Below are 15082 nucleotides of genomic sequence, written 5' to 3' on the forward strand. Positions count from 1 at the left end.
GGGCGGGCCCGGGCCTGGCGGGGCGACGCCCACTTGGGCTGCGCGCGAGGACTCGGAGGCTCTGTCACCGCGGTACCTCAGGGCGCGCGTGCGGGTGTTCCAGAAAACCCCGGCGCCACGCCGGCACCTCAGGGCGCGGGCGAGTGTTCCAGAAAACCCGGGCGCCACGCCGGCACCTCAGGGCGCGCGGGCGAGTGTTCCAGAAAACCCCGGCGCCACCGTGTGTGGGCGTGTTGAGGTAGCCCACCGTCCTCCTCAGGTGTTTGCCGGGCCCGGGACTGGGGGTGTGCCCGTTTTATCTGCGGGACCTTGTATCTGTAATCTCGGTCTCTCACTCGCAAAGGGTACTTAAAAAAATCTTTCCCCCTTCTCCCTCCCTCTCCTACTGTATGCAACTGCCTGCCACTAATTTATCCCCAGTTATCTCTCAAAGGTAATTCTCCCTTTCCTCCCGTCCCCGACTTACTCCCTTCCTGTGGAGAATGTGGACCGTTCGTTCTTTCCACCTTCTGCCGTGTCTGAAGCAGCAGTTCCTGGCGGAGCTGGTAGAGAACTCCCAGAATCCGAGCTGTGTTGATCAGATGCCGAGCCCTTCTTTGCCCCTCAGTGGCAGAGGCAGGCTCTCGCTTACTCCCTCATTGCCATTCTGGCTCCGTTTTATTGCTCACACCTGAGGGATTCTCAATCTCCTGAATCTCGTTTTTCTTGATTTTGGGTTTTTTCTAGTCCTTGTTTTGTGGAGCGGATCCTCCCATGGTTCCTCGAGGAGCGTTGAAGCCAGGTGATTTCATCCCCGCCCCAAGCTCCTTAGGGCTTGCCTGGTTGCATGGAATTATAGATTGAAACGAATCTTTACTCAGTGCTAGAGTATGGTAGCCTCCAGTATTGTTGAGAAACCCACATGCCAATATGATTCCTTTACTTTTGTAGGTGACTAATTCCTTAATATGTAAGCCACTTTTCTCTTGATGGTTTTATAACAACATATTTAGATAGGGTGGGCATTGCACGGCAGGTTAGCCCTCCCCAGCCCCTGCATCCCTTGACAAATCTGGTTGCCCCCTCCCACTTCACTCTCTCTGTGGCTTTCCAATAGACCATCATCCCTTAAAAAGAAAAAAAAAAGTAATTAGGATCTTTTCTTTATTCCCAGAGCCAAGTCACAATCATTTATCTCAATTATGAGTCTTTTTTTCATTTTTATTGAGCTGGCACTCGGCTGTTTTCAATGATTAAACATGTTCTTCAATTTTCGGAACTTTTCTAGTATTATTTTGTAATGATTTTTTGTACTGCTTCCATACCTCATTTTATCACTTTCAACAATACATTATTTAGCAGTTGGACTTTCTTGATGTCCTTATCTATCTGGTATATTTTCTATCATTTCATCTTATTATTCCACTGAGTGACTCTTCCACCTAGATAAATGTACTGGGTTATTTCTTTTATAATGCCTTCATTTTTAAGATAATTTTTTCCTTTATGGTAGCACATTATTTTCTCATGTATATAAATGAAATAGAATCTCTTAAGACCAATCACAAGACTTTAAAATGCTTCCTATGCAATTCTGCATTGACTTGTTTTGGAATCTTTAAAACAAATTTTTTTTTTATTTTATTATTCGGTGATACAATTCTATAGACTCTGGAATTTCCCAGCCCCTCTTCACAAATTCCTCTTCGTCATCACCCCCACATATTTCCTCCATATCATTACAACAGTATAGTTCATCATTCTGCTGTTTAAGTGTATAGTGACATTGTATGCATGAAGAGTGGCAGAGGGTCCAGCATCCTATTGTCACGATACATTCAATAGTTTTATTTAGAGTCCATCTTTGATTTGAAAGTAGAGATACACACTACATTGTATCTTCCCATCTGTATGTGATATTCTCTGCTACACAGTTACTATACAGCCCCTTAAATGAAAAGCTACGAAGAAAAAAAATCAACAGCAGGGCTCGGTGTGGTAACCTAGCCGCTAAAGTCCTTGTCTTGCATGTGCTAAGATCCCATATGGGCACTAGTTCTAATGCTGGCGACCCCACATCCCATCCAGCTCCCTACTTGTGACCTTGGAAAGTAGTTGAGGATAGCACAAGGCTTTGGAACCCGGCACCCACACAGAAGACCTGGAGGAGGATCCTGGCGCCAGCCTTTGTGGTCTCTTAAGGAGTAAATCAGTAGACAGAAAATCTTCATCTCTGTCTCTCCTCCTCTCTGTATATCTGACTTTCTAATGAAAATAAATAAATCTTTCCAAAAAATCAGCAACAAAGAAAAATAGAAAATATATGAAATTAAATTACATAAAGTTAAAGAAAATATATGAAGTTAAATAACATGCTGCTGAATGGCCAATGTGTCACTGGAGAAATTTAAAAGAAAATCAAAGAGCTTCCTGAAGCAAATAATGCTATTGTGTGACCTATGACTCAGTGAGAAAATTAATAAGAAAAACAAAACTTTTTTGAATGAATGAATATAAAAAATGTCAAGCCCCTGAGATGTATAAAAAATAGTATTGAAAGGGCTATTGATCTTATATTTTGCATGAAATTGCCTTCTGTCAGACCATATAATATTTGTCCTTTTGGGATAGACTAGTTTTACAGAGCATAATGATCTCTATAAGGGACCATTTGGTTACAAATGGTAGGATTTCATTATTTTTAATGGCTTAATAGTATTCCATGGAATAGATGTAACAGAGAAGCTTATCCACTCCTGTTAGATTGGGGCATCTGGATTGTTTCCATATCTTTGCTATTGTAGACTGTGCTGCACTAAATATAGGATTGCAGAACCCTTTCTGATGTGCAGATTTTATTTTCTTTGGATATATTCCTAGAAGTGGGATAGCTGCATCATACAGCAGGTCTATTTTTAGTTCTCTTAGCACTCCCATTATGACTTCCATAGTGGTTGTACTAGCCTACATTCCCACCAAGGTGAAGGAGGGTATCTTTTTCCCCACATTCATGCTAGCAGGTGTTGTTAGTGTAGTTCTGAATGTAGGCCAACCTCATTGGAGTTAGGTGGAATCTCAGTGTGGCTTTCATTTGTATTTCCCCAAAAGCTTGTTAGCCTAAGGAATTTTTTTATATGTCTATTAGCCATTTGGATTTGTTCTTTTGAAAAATAGCTGTTCATTTTCTTCACCCATTTGTTCACTGGATTGTTTGAGCTATTGGTCTCAGTTTGAATCCATGATGGTCTGAGAAGATCCATGGTATAATTTCGATTGTTTTAAATTTGCTGAGGCTTGTTTTGTGACCCGTAATATGGTCAGTCCTGGAGAAAGTTCCATGTACTTATGGGAAAAAATGTGTATTTTCTGTCTGTAGGATGAAAAGTTAAGTAGATTTCAGTTAATTCCATTTGCTCTAATGTCTGGGTACATTCTATTGTTTCCTTGCTGTATTTCTGTCCCATTGATTTGTTCATTGATGTAAAGGGGTATTAAGGTCCCTACTATTATTTTATTGGAGTCTATTTCTCCCCTTAAATCCATTAACATTTGTTTCACATAGCTAGGTGCCCTGGCATTTGGTGCATATACATTTATTATGATGACTTCTTCTTGCTGGATCAGTCCTTTGATCATTATGTGGTGTCCTTCATCTGTTTTAATGTTTCTCACATCAAACTCTATATTATATTATCTGATATAAGAATGGCTATGCCAGGATCTGGCAGGATGGCCTAGCAGCTAAAGCCCTCACCTTGAATGTGCCAGGATCCCATATCAGGCAGCTCCACTTCCCATCCAGCTCCCTGCTTGTGGCCTAGGAAAGCAGTCAAGAATGGCCCAAAGCCTTAGGACCCTGCTCCAATGTGCAAGACCTGGAGAAAGTTCCTGGCTCTTGGCTCCTGACTTTGGATCAGCACAGCACCAGCCATTGTGGTCACTTGAGGAGTGAATCGTCGAATGTAAAATCTTCCTCTCTGTCTCTCCACCTCTCTGTATATCTGACTTTCCAATAAAAATAAATTAATCTTTAAAAAATATATATATACACGTGAAAAAAAATCAATTGACCTATAGAGGATCCCAAGACTAACAGCTGACTTCTCACAGAATATTCTATAGGCTGGAAGAGAATGGTACAACATACTCATGATATGTGTATGTACCAATCTTTCCCTTATGTCAAGCTGAAGAAAGTTTGACTGTCATTTGACTATCATGTATCATGGTGATGATCACTTTTGGTCAATCCTATTCTATGTAATTTTGCATTGACTTATTTTGGAGGTGTTTTTTTTTATTTTTTTATTTTTTTATTTTTTTTTTAGTTTTTAGAACTGTTTACCAATGTATGCAATGATCCTTGTTCTCTCTCATGTAAAAATGATACTCTGAAAAATGTTTTGGGGGACATAGGTAAGGACTTGTTACCTGCTGGACAGTTGTACCATGGTGGGGGGTAAGGGCATAGCTGTTTATTTTCTTCCTGAGGATAATCTAATTGCTTCTAATTACTTGCTTGGAGCCCAATAGAAGCAGCACGCTGGGAATTCTATAATTTCAGCACCTAAACAAAAGGAGTCAGGGTGCTGCAGACACAAAGGATATCTATAACTCTATTTCTGTATGTCTATATTTGCTCATTGTGATTATGAGGCATGAGAAATGTGATAATATTCTGTCTGACTCCAGAAAGCTGGTGTTTTCTATGAAACCCTGAGAACAGAGGAGCTGGCAGGGCCAATATTGTGGATTCCAAATCAATTTTATGGCCTGAAAATGAACCTCACCAGTGGCAGGAAAATATTGATGATCTAGCTTAAGACGTCTGAAGCAGAGATTTAATCCTGTCTTCTTTCATCTTTTAGTTTTTATTGAGGCCCTGAATGGATTAAATGTTGCCCATCTTATTTTTGGGGACAATCTGTTTTATGTTTCATTTTCACAGATGCAGTTAAAAAAAAAAAAGTTCAACCATATATTAGGGCATCCTGTACACTAATGAAGCTGACGTATGAAAATAGTTAACACATACACCTTCACTTAAGTCACTGTCCCTTCACTTTTCTGGTATACCTGAATCCACAGGGCTCTTTGTTCAGCATATACAAAAAGAAGGAACTATGCAGATTTCAGGTTAATGATGAGAAATGAAGTGTTACCCTGAGTTTGCTCAGTGATGGAACCTAGGAGTTGAACTTGTTTCTGGGACTTTCATCAGTTGTTTTTGAGGTCAACTCACTAAGAGGTATATTACTCCCAATTCCTGAAGCTGTGATGTCAGTCAGCTTGCTTCTAGGTTTTGTCTCTGAAAAATGTATAGGATGCAGTTTTCTCTCCCTGATATTTTTCTGAGCTAGTTTTCATAGTCTGTATGTTTATTAGTGTATTCTCTCGCTAGAGCTACCGTAATAAGTTATTCTTCTAAATGTCTTACAGCAATTCAAATGTATTCCCTCACAGTGAGGGAGACTGTCAGGATGAGCTCCAGTTCCTTTAAGGGCATGAGTGAGAATCAGTGTCATGCCTCCTTCTTAGCTGACAATAGCATGTGGATGATTTCTTTACTTGGCAGTTGTTACTAGTACCACAGTGAACATAGAAGTGCAGATACTTCTTCAACATTCTGATTTCTGATCTTTGATTTATAAGCCCAGAAGTGGACTTGCTGGGTCATATTCATTCCATCATTAGTTTTTATTTTTGAGGAGCTTCCGTACAATTTTCTATAATGTCTGTATTAATTTACAATCGCACTAACACTCAACTAGGGTTTTCTTTTATTATCTTTCATCTGACAGACGTGAGGTGATATTTTGTGATTTGATTTGCATTTCCCTGATGATTAATGATGTTGGCAATTTTTTTCCCCACAAACCACCAAGATACTTTTCTTGTTTATATTAACTCATGTAAGCCTCATAACAAACCTAGGAGATAATTTCTATTTCTTTCTTCATTTTACAGATAAGGAAGCTAAATTTCAGAGAAATGAATTGAACAAGATTCTACATCAAGTAATGGAGGTAGGATTCAGATTTGAATAGTCTAACAGGCTAGAGTGCTTCTCTAGTGATCAGTGAAATCTATAGGAACTATATAATTACATTGAATAAGGTCTGTCGTTTTGAATGTCAGTAACATGTTTCTCTAGTTTTAATTAACAAATTCCCCATCTAAAGAATGCTTCTTTTTGACTGTATCTTCTGGAGCTGTTTTTAATCTAGAGAGTGAACTAAGCTATGGCTCCCTCATTTATACAATGTTCAATATAAAAGGAAGTAGGATATGCAGCAGTTAGTTTCTGGTATTCTCTTTAAGATAATTGGGTAATTCTTTGTCAAAAAAATAGCTTAACTTCTTGTAAACTGTAGTATGTGAGTGCTTTGACTATGTCTTTATGATTGTTGGGAGATCCTAGAGTAGAGTTCAGATGGAATGGTTTAGAATTAGAAAATTTGGACCCAGTGCAGTAGCCTAGCTGCTAAAATCCTTGCCTTGCATGCTCTGGGATCTCATATGGGTGCTGGTTCTAATCTTGGTGGCCCCGCTTCCCATCCAGCTCCCTGTTTGTGGCCTGGAATAGCAGTCGAGGAAAGCCCAATGCCTTGGGACTCTGCACCCACATAGGAGACCTGGAAGAAGCTCCTGGCCCCTGGCTTCAGATTGGCACAGTTCCGGCTGTTGTGGCCACTTGGGAGAGTGAACAATGGACGAAAGATTTTCCTCTCTATCTCTCCTCTCTATATATCTGACTTTACAATAAAATTAAGTAAATCTTTTAAACAAAAGAAAATTCTTTCCATACTTTATTTTCCTGCAGTAGCTTATTCGTAAGTATTGCCTTCTTTTGAGATTTCTTTAAAGACTTGTGTTACAGTTTCTAGTAGTACATAACAAAATTTCCCTAGAATTCAATACATTTTATTCATAACATTGTAGAACATGATTGGCATTGGGCCAGGCATGGTAGCCTAGTGACTTAAGTCCTCTCCTTGCACATGCTGGGATCCCATGTGGGCACTGGTTCTAATCCTGGAAGCCCTGTTTCCCATCCATTTCCCTGCTTGTTGCCTGGGAAAGCAGTTGAGGATGGCCCAAAGCCTTAGGACCCTGCACTCATGTGGGAGACCTTGAAGAGGCTCTGGGTTCCTGGCTTTGGATCGGCGCAGCTCTGGCTGTTATGGTCACTTGGGGAGTGAATCTAGGGACAGAAGATCTTCCTCTCTGTTTCTCCTCCTCTTTATATATCTGACTTTTCAAAAATCAGTCTTATAAGTAGATTATTGGTCTTGCTGGGGGGAAAATTGTACTTGTTTAGTTTTTAGTAGAGTGGGTATGGAGTCTGTAGTACTACTATTATCCTCAAACTACTCGCTCCAAAGTGATGACTTTGTTGGAGATAATGCTGGTGAATTTTATAGAAAAATTCCTTATGAAAATAAGAAAATTGATTGGTGGTTTTCAGGTTCCCTGATTTTCTGTTAAGTAATTATAAAAAAGGGGCAAGCTTGGTGGCACACTGGGTTATACTGCCACTTGGGATGCTTGTTTTCCTTATCAGAGTGCTGATTGATGGTCCCTCTCCAGTGTTTCCAGTCCAGCTTCTTGCTAATACAATATGGAAAGTAGCAGATGACGGCTTGAGATCTTGGGTTCCTATCGCCCATGTGGGAGGCCCAGATGGAGGTCTGGCCTCCTGGCTTTGGTTTGGCCCAATCCTATCTGTTAGGGACATTTAGGGAGTGAGCCAGCAAATAAAAGATATTTCTCTTGTTCTCTCGCTCCTTTTCTCTGCCTTTTAAAATGAACATAAAAGAGTAAACAATTTTAAACTAAAACCTCTGTTACAGAATTACAATATGGCCATCCTTAACAAAATACCAATGACATTTCTCATGAAATAAAAAATCAAAAATTCTAACATTTATATGGAATTATGCAGGATCCCAAATTATCAGAAATCCTGGGCAAAAGAAACAAAACCTCACAATACTTGATTTTGACATACGCCATAAAACTGCAGTAACTAAGAATTGCATAATATTTGCACAAAATCAAACATGTGAGTCAATGGAACAGACTTGATAACCTACAAACATAATTGAGAATCCATAGAAAACTGACTTTTTCTAAAACACAAAGCACTAACCTTATGCAGTGGAGATATAATGCTGCCTTCAATAAATGGTTCTGGAAAAATTGTCATCCATAGATAATAGAATGAGATTGGATCCCTCTCTCTCACCACATAAAAATCAATTCAAATAGGACAGAAATTTAAACATAGGACCTAAAACTATGAAAGTGTTAGAGAAAGATATGAGAAATATTTGGGACATGGATTTGGGTTAAAACACTGGTAATAAAAGCAAAAATTGACAAATAGTATTACATTAAACCAAAGCTTTTACACAATGAAGCAAACACCAGAGTTAAAAGTTGCCTATGGAGGTGAATGTTGTGGTACACCAGGTCAAACCATAGCTTGGATGGCTACATCCCACATCCCTGGCTCATGTTCTACCTCCAATCCTGATCCAGCTTTCTGCTAATGTGCACCCTTGGATTACTAGTAAATGGAAGATATTTCTCTTTCCATTCTACCTTTCAAATAAACTTCTTTCTTTTTAAAAAGATTTATTTTTTTATTTTAGAAGTCAGATTTATAGAGAGAAGGAGATATAGAGAAAGATATTTTGTCTGTTGGTTCACTCACCAAGTGGTTGCAATGGTGGGAGTCTGAATCCAAGAGCCAGGTACTTCTTCCAGGTCTCTCATGGGGATACGGGTCCCAAGGCTTTGGGCCAACCTGTACTGCTTTCCCAAGCCACAAGCAGGGGACTGGATGGGAGCGGAACAGCCGAGACATGAACTGGTGCCTTTATGGGATCCCAGTGCGTGCAGGGCAAGGACTTAGCCATTGAGCCATTGTGCTAGACCATAAATTAATTTTTTTCTTAAAGAGCTAAACTACAGAATGGTAGAAAATATCTGTAAACTAGTCAGTCAGTTATTAATGCTCAGAATGAAAAGGAGACTCAAGAGCAAAATAAACTGATGTAAAATGTTAAAGTTATATGAATAGATAGTTCTCAAAAGAAAACGTACAAATGGAGGACAAGTACATGAAAAAATATGCAGCATCCCTAATCATCAGGGAAATACAAACCAAAACCATAAAGAGATATCACCTTATAGCTCTTAGAATAGCTATTATCAAATTGAAAAGAAGGTATTGATGAAGATGCAAAGAAAGAAAAACTGTCCACATATTCTTTGTGGGAATTTAAGTTAGTGCAACCATTATGGAAAACCACATAGTTTCCTCAAAAAAAAAAAAAAAAGGAAATAGAATCATCATATGTTCCAACAAACCCACTATTCAATGTATTTACAAAGGTAGGCAAAGTTTGTCTATCCTAACAAGATTGCATAATCAATATGTTGTTTTTCATTGTTGTGGTTTATTTAAACTCTCAAAGTATGTATCATTAGAAAAGAGATATTAATTTTAAATGATACTACATAAGAGCTGGCTGCATTGTTCTAATTTTGTGATTATAACACATGCTTTGTGGGCTAAGGTTTGTATTTAAGTTCTTTCATAGGAGTTATGAAGAAAACAAATTCAGGTTAATTTCTTGATTTTCTGATTCTAAGTCACTCAGAAATTAATATTTTAATTTTTAGGTTTGATTAGAAAACAAAACAGGATTTGACATTTATAGTTCTGTTGTTAATCTGAAAAATGTTTGAAACCCTAGTGTATTTGGTAAGATAAATAATGTGAAAGACTAGACTATCTGCAATGGAATATTAGCTTCAAGAAAGATGAAATTCTGTGATTGTCAGCCCGTGTGGCATTATAACGGGTGAAAAACGTTAGACACAGGATGACAAACATCATATATTTGCACTTATCTGTGGAAACTTTAGAAGGTTGATTTCATAGATGAAAAGAATAGAGGAATGGTTTCCAGAGACTGGAAGAGTAGGAGAGTGGGAGGAGAGAATGGACAGTGGGTACTGGGATGCAACTTGATAGAATAACTTGTAATTTGATAGCAAACAGGGTTACTATGGTTGGCACCAATTAATTATAAACTTCAAAATAGCTACTGGAGCTTGAATGATCCCAGTACAAACAAATGGTAAATGTTTGAGGTAATATTATGCAATTAGCTTGATTTGGTACTTTACACATTGTGCTCATGAATTGAAATATTATACTACATAAGTTAGTGCTATATGTCAATTAAAAAAAACAAATTTTGTTGAAATTGATGTACCAGAAGTCAGCGGAATATTCAGACAAAGCTGATCCGAGGTGGTTATTATAGTTATGAGAGGCAGATGGGCTTCAGCATTAACCTTTGACACCACATGCTGACATCTGAAACTGCAATTACTCAACTCAACAGTGATTGAATTGGTTTGCCCACATAGGCTTAATGCAGATCAATAACACTGTACCATGTAACCAAGAGGAGCTAGATGATCCAAGCACATCTTTTAAAAGCTTTAAATGTTCCCTAGTCTTCATATTCCCATCAGGTGAAAAGTTCAGTGATTCACCAAGTTATTTCCTTTTTTGTACCATTTTTGAAATCTTGCTCTAAGAGCAGATTGGCGTAATAGGTGCTCAATAAATATTGGCTGACTTTAGTGAATCACAATCACTAACGTTAATTACTCATCCATTTTCCAGTCATTTAACCCTTTATTCATTAATCATTTATTCATTTAGAATATTTATTAAGTGCCAGTTATCTAAAATAACTATTAGGCACTGGAAAGACCAAGATGATAGTTATCAGGATCCAATAAGTAGAAGTATACTGAAGAATCTTTTCTGCCAACTTAATTTTTTTTTAATTTATGATGTTGTTTACATAGTTGACAAGGATGCAGACCCATGAGGACCACTAATTAGGGTGGGGAGGGTTGAATCATGGACGAAGGTGAGTGGGACATATACTTCCAATTTTCCTTTTCTCCTGTATCTAGATATACTCCCATTTGCCAAACTACATCTGCCAAACCCAAGGATAGGGGATGTCCACTTGATATCATCTTAGAAACCTCGATGTAGAGAAGAATTCTGAAGGTATTGCTAGTAGCTTTGGTAGTTCTGAGACATTGTTAGTTTCATTGCTCCAAGGTTGAGAAAATCCTTCCAAAGCCCATTGGCTGACAGTATGTTCATTCATCCAGACACTTGTGCCAAAGCTCAACCAGAAGAATTGTCCAACCTGTTTTATTCTCGATCTTCTGACATGGCACTTGCCATCCTCTACAGGCCTAAATGAGTTGGCCATCTTGTCTTGTATATGTGCCTGGGCATTCCATCCATTGTATAGGCATCAGCAATTGAAGAGACCCAGCCTCAGGACATGCATTCCAAGGTCAGGTCGCAAATCCTATGAACCTCCCTGTGGCTGGAATTTTGAGTTCAATGGTCTAGTTGGGAGTCCTCCAAGAAACCTTACTTCAGATGACTCCAGCCCTGATTCTTGCATGTGCTAACAGTAGAGGGTCCAATTCAGCCTGTCACCTGCAACAGACTGTGCACATACTGGTGATTGTAATTGCCTGATCAGTTATGTCTTCAGTCCCATGTCCTATGCAAACCCATATGTGCTGCAGCCCAGCTCATCCCAGACTGCCACAAGACCTGGACCTTATACACACCAGTGGGAATTGGGTGACCCTCAATAATCCCCACCAGACCTGCCTCAGTCCTATTTCCTGTGTGTGCCAGCATGTACAACAGACTAGTTTGGGCTGTGCCATATCCCAGTTGGGTTCCTGTATATACCTTGGGTGTTGCAGCTTAGCACAACCCACCCCACTGCATGATCTATTCCACACATATGTCAGTGCGTGTTGTTTTGTCCAGCCTAGTTGGCCACCAGTCCTGGCTCTCATGCTCACCAGTGGGAGTTATAGCCCAGCAGAGTAGTACCCATGGTTTCCCTATTAGGCACACTCCCAGTCCTGGATCTTATACTTTCCAGGAGGTACTGTGACCTAATCACACAACTTGTGCTCTGTATCTGCACCTGCCAGAAGTTGCTGTAGCAAAGCCGGGCCAGTGGCACTTACCCTGGCTCTTGTATGTACCAGCAGATGCAGTGGCCTGGCCTAGCTCAGCCTTCCCCCAAACCAGCTCACATGTAGGCTGACAGTTGTTGTAGCCCTGCCAGACCCAGACCACTCCCAGTCCCAGCTCTCATGCACTGCAGTGGGAGTAGTGGTCCAGCAGGGGGACTCCCTGAACCTACCTCAAGAGGCTACTCCCGACTGGGGGTCTTGCATATGTTGGTGGGGGCTGCGGCCCAGTCTGGCATGGCCTGTTTTGCCTTGGCATTTGCTAGTGAGTGCTGCAGCCTGGCTCTGCCAGTTTTGTCCCAAGTTCTAGGTCATGCTGGGGAGAGTTGCAGTCTATCCCAGCACAGCCAGCCCCCAGTCCTGGCCCTGGTATGAACTAGCAGGTGTTGCATCCCAGCTTGGCTTGCCCTGCACTTCATCCTTATTCTCTCACCTGCCAGTGGGTGTTCTGACCTGCCCAGCCTGGCCTGCCCCTAGACCAGACATTCATGTATACCAACAGGTACTATAACCTGGACTGGCCTGGACAAGCCTTGGTTTTCAAACTCACCAGCCGTGCTGCATCTTAACAGGGGAGTTCTCTCCTATCAGACCAGCTCCAGTCACAGATATCAAACACTGGTGAGTGTTGGGCCAAGCCTGACTTTGCCAAACCAGCCCACACCTGTTCTGGCTCTCTCTGGTGGATACTACATCCTACCTCTGGCCTATCTCCAGACCTGGCTCTTGTGTGGATCAGTGGGTGCTGTGACCTATCCCAGTCCACCCCACATGTACTCTGGCTCTCATAAATGCCAACAGGTGCAGAAATTTAGCCCAGTCTGGCACAACTCCAGACCCTGCCCACACACATACTAATGGATGTTTCAGTCATGTTTACCCAGGTCTACTCACATTCCTGGCTCTCTGCTTACCAGTGGGAACCACAGCCCAGTAGTTGTGTCCCCTTAGCTCTGCTCCCAGCCTCAGATTTTTAAAAAATATTTGTTTATTTTTATTGGAAAGGCAGGTACAGAGAGAAGGAGAAAAAGAAAGGAAAATCTTTTGTCTGCTGGTTCACTTCCCAGGTGGCCACAACAGCCAGAGCTGAGTTGATCTGAAACCAGGAGCCAGGAATTTTCTTCCAGGTTTCCCACACAGGTATAAGGTCCCAAGGCTTTGGGCTATCCTTGAATACTTTCCCACATCATAGGCAGGGAGCTAGGAAGTGGAGCAGCCAGGATATGATCCGGTTCTCATATGTGATCCCAGTGTGGGCAAGGTGAGAACTTTAGCCACTAGGCTGGTGGTTGCTTGGATTTAGTCTGACATGGCCTACTCACCTGTCTTGGTCCTTGCCTTTGGATACTGCAGCCTGACCTGGCCTGGTCTGGCTTGGCCCACTGTGGCCCACCTAGGCCAGCTTCCAGTCTTAACTCTTTCTGGTAGATGCTACATCCTAGCTCTGACCAGCCTTCCTCCATTCCTGGCTTTCATGCAAACTGGTAGGTGTGACAGCCTAACCCAGGATGGCCTATACCCCATCCTGGCTCCTGCACAAGTCAGTGTGCTATAGTTTGGCCTAGCCCTGTTCAATCTACCTACCACCCCTGCCACCCTGAGCCAATTCACATACCTGCCAACAAGTGGAGCAGTCTTGCCCAACCTGATCACTTGCAGCCTTGACCCATGTGCTCACCAAGGGAAGCCACAGCCGATCAGGGCATTCCCCATGTTCTCCCACTAGGCCCACTCTGCTCATGCATGCCAGAGAGTTCTGGGCTGCTATCCAACATAGTCTACCCCCCATCTTGGCCTTTTTATGTGCTGGTGTATATTGTGGTCCTGGCCTTCCCCACACCCAATTCTTGGGTATTCCCATGGGTGCTACAGCCTGGACCATTCCATCCTGTGTTCTCTTAGATCTGGTTCTCTTGCTAGCCAGGTAGTGTCATTGCCCAGGCTAACGTGACCCATCCCCTGTTTTGACACTCATTGGTGGGTATTGCAGTCTTGCCACTTAGACCCCCAGCCCTAGCTTTTGTGTGTGCCAGTGGGTGGTGGAGGTTGATGCCAAGCTCAGGTCTTCCATGTAAGTAGGTGCATTGGTTTGACCCAGAAAGGTCCTCTGGTTTCCCTCCTCCAAAATGTTCAATCTCAGCCCCTTCACTTACCTGCAAATGCAGTGGCCTGGTTGGTGGAAGTACCTGGAAGTCATTCCTCACCTGTAATATACTCACTCAGCAGTCCCCTCTCCCACAAATCCCTATAACCCCTTCCCTGGGCAATTCATAGATCCCTTGCACACAAGCATGTGTGGTCTTCAAAGACTGGTCTTCTGGTGAGGTGACATAATGGTCTAGAGCCCTGCCTGCCTGCCTGGAATCCAAGCACCTGCATGGGTCTCCAGACCTGGTCTACTAGTACACCACACCATGCCAACATGCGGACCTGGAAACCTACCCTTCTGCCCACCTGGGACCCAAGCACTTACGCAAGTTCTCAGACTTATGCCAGCATGCATACCTGAGGCCCTACCTACCCTCCCACCTGAACTGCAAGCATGATCATTTGAGGAATAAAACAGCCCTTCCCATTCTCCCATTTCTCCTTGTGAAATACATAAAAATTATAATTGAAAATAATGTATTAGAATCTTCCAGTAATCGTTAATTTTCTAGCACCTTACTCCACATCAGTCTTCATAAAAGAGATAATCACTTTGCTGTAAATATCAGAGATAATTATACCTAAAATTCTGAGTCATTAGTGTTATTACCAGGAAGCAATAAATACAACAGCAAAGAGCAGTGTTGTGGGGGAGTTTACTAGTGGATGGTTCATGGAACATAAAAAGCAGCAACCAAGATCAAGAACATGGAAAATCTCCAAATTGGAGGTTAGAGTGCAAGGAGCAGTGTGTATTAGAAAAATTCAACTGAGTAATACTGCTGGATGGTATGTGTTTTGTATAAGGTCATGCAGTTCATCCTCCAAGTGATCCTTCTAC

Source organism: Ochotona curzoniae, unplaced genomic scaffold (assembly GCF_017591425.1).
Source record: "Ochotona curzoniae isolate NIBS_2020 unplaced genomic scaffold, NIBS_Ocur_1.0 scaffold_4505, whole genome shotgun sequence".
Lineage (NCBI taxonomy): Eukaryota > Metazoa > Chordata > Mammalia > Lagomorpha > Ochotonidae > Ochotona > Ochotona curzoniae.